We start from the raw sequence: 14040 nt of genomic DNA, 5'->3' as shown, positions 1-14040 counted from the left end.
TATTATTTCAGATTAAAATGGTCCGTTTAAAGGAATCTTTCGATTATATGCATATAACCATAGTATGGATTAAACGTTTAGGCACATGCACAAAAAAACATAACTGCCCCACAAGTCATTAACTTTTAGGATTTTCTACACTAAATTATTTGCATCAACTAAACTTTATTTGGCAAATAGATTGATTGGGGTGGGGAACAGGGTGCGGATATTCTTTACAATTAAGCTCTAATCAGTCCACCAGTAGGAAAAGAAAAACAAGATTGCTGACATAAAGAAGGATTTTTTCGGGCTAATATTACAAAAATGTTGTTGGGTTCCTTATGTTGATGATAACATGCCCATTTGATTTGTGTCATCTTAGTTTACCTTTTCAGGATATATGATCATATCAAGCATGGATTAAGAAGTGTTGAAGTTGTTATTAATCCCTTTGTAATAAGTCGTGTGTCATCTAATGTACAAGCGAGAAAGTAGAGTATATTAGAGTAATAGAAACAGTCCAGACGACTGTTGCTTTTACAAGTAAATAATGTCCGCTTGGATTGTTGCCACAACTCTCGAAACTTGAAGTCCCTTTATATCTTTCAAATGCTTTCACGTGACTCATATTTTTCAAAGATAAAAATCAGATTTTTATTAAGGAGGTAGTCTTCAATAAAAAGTGGTTTGAATTATTACTTTCAAAATGTTTCCTCTTTATGCAAATTCAACCCTTTGGCTCTTTAAGAAACAAAGAATGTTTTTTTGCCATTTTAGTGTTAACTTGTCATCATGTGACCAGTATTTTCTCTCTTTGTTTTCCCGACGAGTTTGCATGAGCTTTTAAGGATATCTTTCAAACCATCTTTCCCTATTCTTGCCTTTGCAAAAGAGCCCTTTTAGTGCAAGTTTTGGGTGGTTGCTTTGCCCTTCACATGTGAGGTCTTTGACCCTTCAAAACCCTAAAGAACCCCCTCACCCATCTCCTCTATAAAAGGCGAGTCCCTCCTTCACAAAATCTCAAGACTTTTCTGAAATAATTCTTCCATCTTTGCAAATTATTTTTAAAGCTAAAAATCGTGTTTTATTTGCAAAAATCTTTAAAAGTCTTCAAGTGTCTTCAAGTTGTTACACGATCGTAGCTCTTGTTGCTTTACTATACTAAACTCTCTTGCTTATGAATTGTTGATCTTGTAAAAGTTGTCCATCTCTATTCTTTGTTAAGAATGTGTTAGTGGAAACTTGATCCTATAACATTCTAAGTGTGTTAGTAGAGTTTAGGACGGAGTAGTCTTTAACTCTTGACAACCGGAGTAGGTTGTGAGTTGGCAACCGGAGTAGGTTGCGAGTTAGCTTGTCATAAGAACGGAGTAGTTCTTGTACTAGCTTTACAACCGGAGTAGGTTGGTGTCTTTTATTGTAAGGGTCTTTTAGTTGTCGGAGTAGATCACTAAAAGAAAAACAATAAAAAGGTAGATTGGACGTAGGCACTTGAGTATTTGCCGAACCAATTCAAAAATCTCGTGTTCATTGTTTTTACTTTATTTCCGCTGCAATTTACTTTGTTTGTTTTGCTTTGCTTAACCTTAGAAGTAACAGTTCATCATACTGTCGCATTTGGTCTGCAGTCATATTCCACAAACTGAGACAAATAGATACAGTCAGAACGATTGTTGCTTTCATACTTCAGCAAACATTCATCGTGATACTTGTTTAGTTTCTCAATATTATCCAAAGTATCTCCTAATCTCTTTTGTTTTCGTAACTCACTTTAATTCAATAAAGTTGGAGTTATAAATTTTTAAATAGTACCTAATTCACCCCCTCCCCCTCTTAGGTACTTGAATCCATAAACTCAACAATTGGTATCAGAGCCTCGTGCTCTTGATCGAGGCTAACCGCCTTAGAGTTTGATTCGTGGGTAATGGATTCCGAGAAACACTCCAAGATCCCGGTCTTTACCGGTTCGAATTTTGGATGGTGGAAACTCAAAATGGAACATTACATCAAAAGTATCGATTATCAATGTTGGAACATCATCCAAAATGGACCTCTTGCCATTGAGGAAACCGATATTCTTAACGGTTTCACCAAGACAAAAGAGGAAAGAAATTACAATGAGAACGACTTCAAGCTTGCCGATTCTTCAACGTTGTGTTGGTGAGGGGGAAGTTAGTCGAATCTCCGGGTGTCCTACGGCAAAATCTATTTGGGATTCCCTTGTACTTGCATATGAAGGGACGTCCCAAGTAAGAAAACACCGTATTGACCTTATCATGCAACAATATGAGATGTTTAGAATGTCAAAGGACGAGTCTTTAAATAGTTTCTCGTCACGTTTTTCTTGTATTATTAATGAGCTTCAAAGTCTAGGAAGGAATTTCGAGTCCGAGGACATCATTCGAAAAATCCTTCGTAGTCTAACCCCTAAATGGCAACCTAAAGTCACCGCCATAGAGGAAGCTAAAGACTTGTCAACCCTATCTCTTCATGAACTAATGGGATCACTAATGGCTCACGAGTTTAACCTCGATAAGCATTCTAGTGAGTCATCAAAGGGAAAGAGTCTCGCCCTCACATCTTCTCCAAGTGATGAAGAAGATGAGGAGGAAGACGAGTTTGCTATGTTCACAAGGAACTTAGCCGGGTTGGTCAATGGACAAGGTAACAAAAGGTTCACTAATAATTACTCGAAAAAACGCTTTCCTAAGAAACGACCTACCTCCACCGTGGGATGTTTTAAATGTGGTGATAAAACTCATCAAATTAAAGAATGTCCCAAGTGGGAAGAAATCAAATCTAAGGAAAGAAGAGAAAAGGTTAAAAAGGACTATAAACATAGAGTCATGAGTGCTATATGGGGAATGTCCGACTCCGAGGAAGATGAGGAACTCATCGAGGAGGAACTTGAGGCTAAAATGTGTCTTGCAAATCATGGTAAAGAAAAAGTCTCAAAAAACCCAAAACTTGAACACTTAAGATGTCTCATGGCTAACCCCGACGATTCCGACTCCGATTCCGACAACGAGGTAAATCATCTAAAGGCCAAGGCTAGAACTTACTCAAAAGAGAAAGTATGTAAGCTTCTTGATCATCTTTTTGATAAATGTCGGTCTCAAAATGATAAGCTTAATGTAATGCAAAATGAGATTGAGGAAATTGCTCAAGAGAACTTTAATCTGAAAAATGAACTAAAAGCAACAGATCACGTCACTCATCACTTCGAGGCATATAATGAAGTCAAAAGAGTCAACAAGTTAAACAAACATTTGACTAAAGAACTAGAGCGTCTTAGGTTGACCCCCACGGACGTCTCTGACCTTGAAAATGTCAACACTACTTTGGTGATGCAAGTTTCCCAACTAACCAAGGAACGTGATGACATTTTGAAGGACAAAGATGCTATTGAAAATGAGATCTATGACCTTGTAGTTGAAGTTGTAGACTTGAGAGAAAGCAGTGTCTAAGACTGTTTTCTTCGACCACGATTTAGACAAGTTTAAAAGAAAGAGTGAATGGTTGGAAAATGAAAATGAGTGTCTTAAAAGTGAGGTTGTTTGTCTCAAGAATGAAATAGAAGATCTCCATGATAGGCTTACTTTCTTTCAAAAAGGTATGCCCGAATGTAGCACTTCTAGGTCTTCTCCTCACCATAGATCCGATGAAGTCGTTGATCTAAGCAAAAGACTTGACGAAATGACATCTAAATATGAAGAGTCCAAAGAAAGAATCATATATCTCGTGTCTAAACTCAACAATCACACCCATGACTTCATTGTTGAGAAAAGATTGTCCATAGAAAGTGTTAACAATGATGAACTTAAAAGAGAAAAGGAAAAGAATTTGCATCTTCTCTCTCGTGTCAATGACTTGACCAATGAACTTGTTAATGCTAAGAACATCACTGAAAAATGGGAAGGAAGTCAAACCGTGTTAAACTTCCTCACGAATCAAACCGAGAAATGTGATAAATCTGCTGGTTTGGGGTTCAAATGGAACAAAGTCGACTGATCATTGTTGCATCCGAAGCCTAAAAACGATTTTAGAGGAAGGAAGTATGTAGGTCTTCCCGAATACATCATTTGCAATTATTGTGGTGACAATGGTCATGTTTTTAATGGATGTACAAAACGATTTGATGACATTGACAAGAACACCAAAGCATTAAATGAAATGAACATTAAGAAAGACACCACAAGTTATGTTGATCACAAAAAGGGACCCAAATTCATTTGGGTTCCTAAACTCAAAAACTAATCTTGTGTAGGGCTTGGTGAGAGGCGGCCGCAATTGGTACTTGGATAGTGGATGCTCTCGTCACATGACGGGTGATAGAAGCCAATTCCTCTCACTTAAAGCGTATGATGGTGGCACGGTAAGGTTTGGTGACAACAAGAAAGGTGAAGTAATTGGTATTGAAAAAGTTGGTAAGTCATCCTTACTTTGTGTCGACAATGTGCGGCTTGTCAAAGGTTTGAAACATAATCTCCTTAGCATTTCTCAACTTTGTGATAAGGGTAATGTTGTTGAATTTCGTGCCAATATGTGTCGAATTTTTGATGCCACTACTAATGAACTAATACTCGAAGGAAGACGTGTCAAAGATGTTTACTTAACTAATTTGAACTCTCTTTCCGGTCACACCATGTCTTGCATGAGTGTAATGAACAATGATCCTTGGTTATGGCATAAAAGGTTTGGTCATGTTAGTACAAAAACTCTTAATACCCTTAAAAGACTTGACTTAGTTGAAGGCATTCCCAATATAAAGTTTGATTTTGATAAAGTATGTGATGAATGTGCTAGAGGTAAACATGTTAAAAGTTCCTTTAAATCCAAAAGAATTATGAGTACATCTCAACCTTTGCAACTTTTACATATCGACTTGTGTGGACCAATGAGAACTAGAAGTAGAGGTGGTAGTCGTTATGTGTGTGTCATTGTTGATGATTACTCTAGGTTCGTTTTGGCACTCTTCCTAAGCTCTAAGGATGAGACATTTGATGAGTTTCTAATTTGGTTAAGAAAGATTCAAAATAAACTTGGTTTAAAACTTGTTTCAATGAGAACCGATCACGGAACCGAATTCGAAAACTCATCATTTGGTGCTTATTGTGATGACAATGGTGTAGACCATAACTTCTCAGCTCCTAGAACCCCACAACAAAATGGTGTGGTTGAAAGGATGAATAGAACCCTTGAAGGAATGGCTAGAACAATGTTATTATCTAGTAAGTTGCCTAAAAACTTTTGGGCCGAAGCGGTAAATACCGCTTGCTACATTCATAATCGTGTCATGATAAGGAGTATATTAAATAAAACTCCCTATGAATCGTTACGTGGAAGAAAACCCAACATTTCATATTTTAGATGTTTTGGAAGCAAATGTTTTGTTCATAACAATGGTAAAAACAATTTGGGTAAGTTCGATCCACGTAGTGATGAAGGAGTATTTATTGGGTACTCCGATCATAGCAAGGCCTATAAAGTTTACAATAAACGAACCTTGTTAATTGAAGAAAGCATCCATGTCATTTTTGATGAATCTAGTGTGCTTGGACAGGTACAAAACATGGATGATGATGATGAGGATGAGGATGATGAGTTTGAGATTGGTCTTGTTCGAAAAGACTTCGTGTTCACGGATGAAGAAGCTCCCAAAGACAATTGCAACAGAACACAGAGACTGTCACCTTCAAAGGAGATCAAAGCAACTCGGGGGGAACACGTAGCACCTCTCGATTCTTCTCTGGAAGCAACAGACCCAACGACTGTTGCATCCACCTCCAGAATCAAGTAACCCAAAACAAAGGAGGATGAAGAACCTTCCAGGCCAATAGAAACAGTCACTGTGACTGATGTTGTTGAGGGGGAACAAGAAACCATTGTTCCAAAGAAGTGGAAACATCAAAGCTCTCATCCACTCACTAATCTCACAAGTGATCTCAACTCGGGAATTCGAACAAGATCATCCGTCAACAATCTCGCTCATCTCAATGAGTATTGTGCCCACAATGCCTTCCTATCTCAAATTGAACCTTCAAATGTAATGCCTTGATCGATGCAGATTGGTTGCTTGCTATGCAAGAAGAGCTCAATCAATTCAAAAGAAACGAGGTATGGCACTTAGTCCCTAGACCGCCTAATCGTACCGTCATTGGTACTAGGTGGGTCTTTCGCAACAAGCTTGATGACTCGGGAGAAATTGTAAGGAACAAGGCTAGACTAGTGGTTTAAGGTTATAACCAACAAGAGGGTATTGATTACGATGAAACCTACGCACCGGTAGCTAGACTTGAGGCCATACGATTGCTTATAGCTTTTGCGGCTCACAAAGACATTAAACTCTTCCAAATGGATGTCAAAACCGCTTTCTTAAATGGATATTTGGAAGAAGATGTCTTTGTAGAGCAACCACCGGGTTTTGAGAACAATGATTTGCCTAACCATGTTTTCAAATTAGACAAAGCTCTTTATGGTTTAAAACAAGCACCAAGATGTTGGTATGATAGATTGTCTAAATTTCTTATTGAAAATGGTTTTAAAAGAGGCTCCGTTGACAAAACATTGTTCTTGAAGCAACAGTCCAGTGAACTGTTGGTTGTACAAGTATATGTTGATGACATTATATTTGGTGCAACAAATGAACTCCTTTACTTATATTTTTCGGAACTAATGAAATCGGAGTTTGAAATGAGCATGATGGGTGAGCTAGGATTCTTCCTTGGGCTCCAAATTAAGCAATCAAAGGATGGAATCATGATCCATCAACAAAAGTATATTAAGGAAATGCTTAAGAAATTTGGGATGACTAATGGTAAGCCTCATGATACACCTATGGTAGCCGGGTCCAAATTGGACAAGGATGAACTCGGTAAGAATGTTAGTGATAAGGTGTATAGAGGTATGATAGGCTCACTTCTTTACTTGACCGCAAGTCGTCCCGACATTCTCTTTAGTGTTTGTTTATGTGCTAGGTTCCAAGCAAATCCGAAAGAATCACATTTCAAAGCCGTTAAACGAATTCTTCGGTATTTGATTGGAAAACAAAATCTTTACCTATGGTACCCCTTACATTGTCCTTTTGATCTTATAGGCTTTTCGGACGCGGACTATGCGGGGTGCACGGTAGATAGAAAGAGTACCTCCGGAATTGCAACGTTCTTGGGTCCTTGCTTGACTTCTTGGGCCTCAAAGAAACAAAACACGGTAGCTCTTTCTACGGCCGAAAGTGAGTACGTTAGTGCGGCACATTGTTGTTCTCAACTCCTTTGGGTAAAACAACAACTCTTGGATTTTGGTATTATTTTTGACTCCATTCCTTTAATGTGTGATAATACGAGTGCAATAAATATTTCCAAAAATCCTATTCAACACTCTAAAACCAAACATATTGATATTCGTCACCATTTTATTCGTGATCATGTGGAAAAAGGACATATTAAACTTATCTTTTGCAAAACCGAAAATCAAATTGCCGATATTTTTACTAAGCCACTTGCAAGAGAACACTTTGAGAAATTTAGACTAGAAATTGGGTTAATTAATAGCTCGTGATTTTTAGTGTGAGTTTTACAAAATTCCTTAATTGTTTAAATTAAAATTGGATATATGTCATTAAGTGTTCTAAGTGCATTGACATCATGTTTAGACCAAAAATTGACACCGTATTTGTAAGTCGGTAATCACTCAACCTCATATCTAAATTTACGTTTATTATATGCTACCTTGCGTTTTTATTTCAAGTAATTAAATATGCTTAGTTGGGCCAACCACCTCACTTACCACATTTAATGGGCCATTAAACTCCCTCAACCCATCGCCTATGCCTACCCGTCCCAAACATCCTAATCCACTAACCTTTCATCTCCAAATCCACAAAACTCCCTCTACCCACCTACCTATTAACCCACCATGGTCAAGACATCCTTCAATACCCACATACCCATCAAACCAACAAACTTGACCTCACCACCTGTCACATCTCACCCACCGACATCAACAACTTCAACAATGACCCCAACCAAAACATCCTACGCATTCCCACATCAAACCTCAAACACGACCCCTTCAACAAACCCAGATCCACCAAACCCACAACCATCACCGAACCCCACTGACCCTCCATCATCCGACGACATTCCCATCTCCAAAATGGTAGGACGGCGCACACGTGGTGGTCGGAAGAAAAGCTCCACTGTTCCGAGTTCGTCCTCTGAACCCGTTACCGTGGTTGTTGAAGATGTTGAAGAAGAAACCGAGTTTGATTTGAATGAGAATCCCTCTAAGTCCGGCGAGTCTGACCCGACTCCGGCGAAAAAGGACCTCAAAAGAAAAGAAAAAGCCTCTTCATCCCAATTACCCCCAATCTCAGAAAATGTCGAGCAGAGTAATGTCGATAACCCCATTGTTGATACTCCAATTGAAACATCAAATGAACCTCCCCAGAAAAAAATCGAAACCTTTGAAGAAAAAGCTTGTGTACCTTTCTCCTTCTGATCCGGTCTCCCTAACCTCGAAATGGGACTTGGCCATTGTTTGGGATCATCTTGAGAGTATTGACCTCCCTACTTCCATTTACAAAAATTGTGAGAGGTTGATGAACATCAAAGCAATTCACTCTCCTCGGGTTTACAACCAAACATGGTTCGAGCCGCCTGCTTTTCACTCAGTCCGTGATATGGTCTTAGCTCAAGGTTGGGAAAAACTATTGGAAATGCGAGAACCGGTGTTTGTGAGCGAGGTGATTCAGTTCTTTGCAACTGTTCGGGTTGATAAGTCGGGTGAAACTCTCACGGCTAAGGTAAACGGTAAGCCTCTTAAATTATCTCAATCTGATTTCGCTACCGCCCTTGATATTCCAGTCGGAGGTTATGACAAACTTCCTTCCGAAACATGGGTCGCCTTACCTTATGCCTCACCACTTAATGTTGCCCAAATAGTGTGTCCTAAAACTGTTTCTCCTGGACCCGTGAGCAACACCCAAATACCCCCTCCTCTTTGCATCATTTTTAATATGCTTTGTCGCTCTATTTATCCCTCGGGTGATAGGGGAAAACTCACCATAGCCCAACAATACTTAATCTATCATATTGCTACCCATAAGAAGGTGAACCTAGTCGGGTTAATGTTTAAACGATTTCAACTCATTTCGACCAAGCTTCGTCGACCTTCTTCTAGCATGATTCACTTACCCTATGGAATGTGGTTATAGGTTGTGCTCAAGGCACAAGGGGTGTTAGTGAATACTAGCTTGGGTTCGTTGGATATGTGTGATGTTATGAGTGATGGGCAAATGGGGAAAATGCTTATCAAAATTGAAAATGATGAATTCATTTCTGTTAAAATTAAGAAGGACCCGGAGGTTGGGTCATCAAGTCAAGTGAATACGGGTGGTATGCGGGAAGTGCTTAATGCCGTGGCTGAGTTGGGTGCGTGGCTTAAGGAAGATGCTCGTCAAAAGGACTTGGCAATCTCGGCCCTTGCTTCTACTATGGACCTCATCCGTGGTGAGGTGGATATCATTTCCACCCTTGTGTCAACAAAAGAAGTTGGTGATGATGCTCATGTGGATGATGACCCTTTGGGTAGTGGCTCGGATGGTGAACAAGCCTCCTCCCCTTAGCCTTTCCCTTCCCTCTCGGCCTATTAACCTTTTACCCGTACCCCTTCATTTTGTTCCACCTTGGTTGTGCCCCTCTAAAACAATATTTTCCTTGCTTGTTATTTTGACAATTGGTGGTGTATTTTAAACTATCTTTAGCCGTGTTGAACTTTGATTAACTTATGCTTAATCTTTGTTTATGTTGACCTTGTTACCTTGTTACAATTACATGTGTCTTTTTGTGTTTTCCTGTGAAAAATCTGCACTCTAATGCTTGTGACATCCCTATTCCTTTTGATGATGTCAAGAGGGGGAAAAGGTAAACTCATGCTTTGAATCTCTTTGCTTATTGATTAAACTAATGGCTTGTCTAACCTTCTTAGCTTGATTCTTGTTTTGGGGCAATGTAAAATTGTCATGGTAATTTGATTCTAACTTTTGCCTTAGGTAAGGTAATATTGTCCCTTCTCTATCATTTGATCTTGCTTGCTTAAAAATCTTGAATCAAGGTGTTTACATTGCTTATACATTCGTTTGGGGCTTGTCATCATCAAAGGGGGAATTTGTTGGGTTCCTTATGTTGATGATAACATGCCCATTTGATTTGTGTCATCTTAGTTTACCTTTTCAGGATATATGATCATATCAAGCATGGATTAAGAAGTGTTGAAGTTGTTATTAATCCCTTTGTAATAAGTCGTGTGTCATCTAATGTACAAGCGAGAAAGTAGAGTATATTAGAGTAATAGAAACAGTCCAGACGACTGTTGCTTTTACAAGTAAACAGCTGCTTGGATTGTTGCCACAACTCTCGAAACTTGAAGTCCCTTTATATCTTTCAAATGCTTTCACGTGACTCATATTTTTCAAAGATAAAAATCAGATTTTTATTAAGGAGGTAGTCTTCAATAAAAAGTGGTTTGAATTATTACTTTCAAAATGTTTCCTCTTTATGCAAATTCAACCCTTTGGCTCTTTAAGAAAACAAAGAATGCTTTTTGCCATTTTAGTGTTAACTTGTCATCATGTGACTTGTCTTTTCTCTCTTTGTTTTCTGAGTTTGCATGAGCTTTTAAGGATATCTTTCAAACCATCTTTCCCTATTCTTGCCTTTGCAAAAGAGCCCCTTTTAGTGCAAGTTTTGGGTGGTTGCTATTGCCCTTCACATGTGAGGTCTTTGACCCTTCAAAACCCTAGCAACCCCCTCACCCATCTCCTCTATAAAAGGCGAGTCCCTCCTTCACAAAATCTCAAGACTTTTCTGAAATAATTCTTCCATCTTTGCAAATTATTTTTAAAGCTAAAAATCGTGTTTTATTTGCAAAAATCTTTAAAAGTCTTCAAGTGTCTTCAAGTTGTTACAGTCGTGGCTACTGTTGCTTTACTATACTAAACTCTCTTGCTTATGAATTGTTGATCTTGTAAAAGTTGTCCATCTCTATTCTTTGTTAAGAATGTGTTAGTGGAAACTTGATCCTATAACATTCTAAGTGTGTTAGTAGAGTTTAGGACGGAGTAGTCTTTAACTCTTGACAACCGGAGTAGGTTGTGAGTTGGCAACCGGAGTAGGTTGCGAGTTAGCTTGTCATAAGAACGGAGTAGTTCTTGTACTAGCTTTACAACCGGAGTAGGTTGGTGTCTTTTATTGTAAGGGTCTTTTAGTTGTCGGAGTAGATCACTAAAAGAAAAGCAATAAAAAGGTAGATTGGACGTAGGCACTTAAGTATTTGCCGAACCAATTCAAAAATCTCGTGTTCATTGTTTTTACTTTATTTCCGCTGCAATTTACTTTGTTTGTTTTGCTTTGCTTAACCTTAGAAGTAATTTCATCATACTCTTTCGCATTTGGTCTGCAATCATATTCCACAAACGGAGACAAATAGATACAGTCAGAACGATTGTTGCTTTCATACTTCAGCAAACATTCATCGTGATACTTGTTTAGTTTTTCAATATTATCCAAAGTATCTCCTAATCTCTTTTGTTTTCGTAACTCACTTTAATTCAATAAAGTTGGAGTTATAAATTTTTAAATAGTACCTAATTCACCCCCTCCCCCTCTTAGGTACTTGAATCCATAAACTCAACAAATGTCATTTGTTTATTTATTATGATACTTGTTAGGATAAAAATTACATTTTATCACCTATGATGTGGCAGCTTCTCATTGGCCGAGAGAAAGACAAATGAGCTGATGAGGTGGCACTTGTTTATTGGCGGATGAAAAAGAAAGAGGATTGATGAGAACAAAACAAACACAATTTAGGTTGTTAAAACACACGTGCAAAGGGAAGTGGGGACCTTGGACCAATTCAATAACCACTTCATATTCTTATGGGATTGACCAAGTATTCAGGAGCAGACGCAGGAATACAGGAGCAGAGGCAGGAAAATATTGTTGACTCAACCCTAGCAAGACAACAACTATATAAAGGAAGCAAGTCACAATTAGAGGAGGATCTCATTCCATACACAATACTTCAGCACACTTTACTACTCAATATTCCGTCTACTCTTAGCAATAATTAGCTAGCAAATAAGTCTTGTATTTCCTTATTTGCATAACTCCGTCTCGATTATAGTGCAAATTGGCGGGATTCCGACTCCCCCCGCGGTTGTTCCCACATCGGGTTTTCCGCGTCACCAAAATTCCTCGTGTCACTCTCTTACTTCGTTGTTCATTCGTACGTTAAATTCGTGGCATTCAAATCGTAATTGGCCGTGGATTAATCACTATCACTCACATAATTAATTCGTAACCGGTAAATTTTTACCAAAACAATTTGGCGCCCACCGTGGGGCATAGTGATCATTTTCTATAGCCAAATCTCGCAAGACCGAACCAGTCGTCACCATGTCCGGAACCAGCCAGAATCCTTCCAAAGGCCCGGCGAGCATGTCGCCCTTTCCTCCGGAGCGGACCTTCTCATGCGTCTGCTGGATCAGTGAGCGCTCCTCCAGCATCCAGCCAGATGGTTTCCGTCAGCATGTCACCCAGAACCATGCTTCCGCCTTTGCCTCTGAAACCGCCGCAGGTACCCAAGGAAGCAGGTGCACCCAGCCAGCCCAGATCTAGCAGGGAAAGCAGCCCCAGCGGAGGTGAAGCTGCGTCCAGAGCCCCGACCCAGGAGGGATCAGTGCGAGAAGTTCTCGAAGCGAGGGACCTCCGATGCTTGACCCGATCGATGATGATTCGAGGATGGATACTCATGCGTCGGGCCGTTGAGGATCGAGGAAAGACAACCGAACCGATTGCTCGGTCGTGACAAAGATTCAGCTCAAACCAAAGATCGCACCCGAGGCTCGAACCCGATCGGGTGGAGGATCAAATAGATCAATTTCGTCGAACTAGTCACCGACTAGACCTTGCGAGTAGCATCCAAAGGAACCAATTGAGCCCAGAGGATTGGGATGTCTATCATTTGACAACCCACCCAGCCTGCAGCAGACATCAGGTAATGCTTTGTTTAACACCCCGTCAGGATCTGACTATCCACCTTTTGCAGGAACACCGCACCAGACATCTGAATGGCAATCTGGAGCTGTCATCAACACAGCAGTTCCATCACTCAGCCAATTCACCAGTAGAGCCTGGATCGGACGCCTGCAGCAGTCACCAGGATGGCAGCCAGGATCTATAATCAGTGCAACACCAGTGACAAGTCACCCAGCGTCTGGCCAATTTTCTGGAGGACCCTGGTTAGGAGCTAGACCTGTTGGTTCATTCCCACCTGTTTCTAACCCTCTTGCAGGAGCAGGTAGTTCACTGGAGCAGCAGTACCAGGAGCTGAGGGACCTGATGTACAGGATATCAGGCGTAGCACGTCCATTAGAGAAAGCGGCACGAGATAGCTATACAGACTCCCCCTTTGTGGACGACATAGCCCTCATCAGCGTTCCTAAAGGATGTGTACCACCAGCCATGACGCTCTACGACGGGACCACAGATCCAATTGACCACGTCAACCACTACAAGCAAACAATGATGGTTATAACCGCAACTGGATCTTTGAAGGAAGCCTGTATGTGCAAAGGATTCGGATCAACCTTGTCTGGAGCAGCCCTACAGTGGTTCGTCAGCCTACCCAACAAGAGCATAGCCAGCTTTGTCGACTTGGTTAATACCTTCAACCAGCAGAAAGCCAGCAGCAGAAAGCCAGAGAAGCAGACCAGCGACCTCTACCGGATTGTGCAAAGGTTTGAGAAATCTACTCGCGATTACTTGAACAGGTTCAACAAGGAGAAGGTGGAAATTCCGAGGTGCGATATAGCAACTGCTATACAAGCCTTCCGCCGGGGATTGCACCAGGATTCAGATCTCTACAAGGACCTGACGAAGCACCCTTGCACCACCATTGAGGAAGTACAATCAAAGGCGATTGCTGTCATGAGGTTGGAGGAGGACTCTGCACCCATAAGAGGCACTTACGATTCAGAACCAGTATTCAGGAAAG

Source organism: Silene latifolia, chromosome 7 (genome assembly GCF_048544455.1).
Source record: "Silene latifolia isolate original U9 population chromosome 7, ASM4854445v1, whole genome shotgun sequence".
NCBI lineage: Eukaryota > Viridiplantae > Streptophyta > Magnoliopsida > Caryophyllales > Caryophyllaceae > Silene > Silene latifolia.
The sequence above is the reverse complement of the archived record's forward strand: the minus strand, read 5'-3'. Positions refer to the sequence as shown.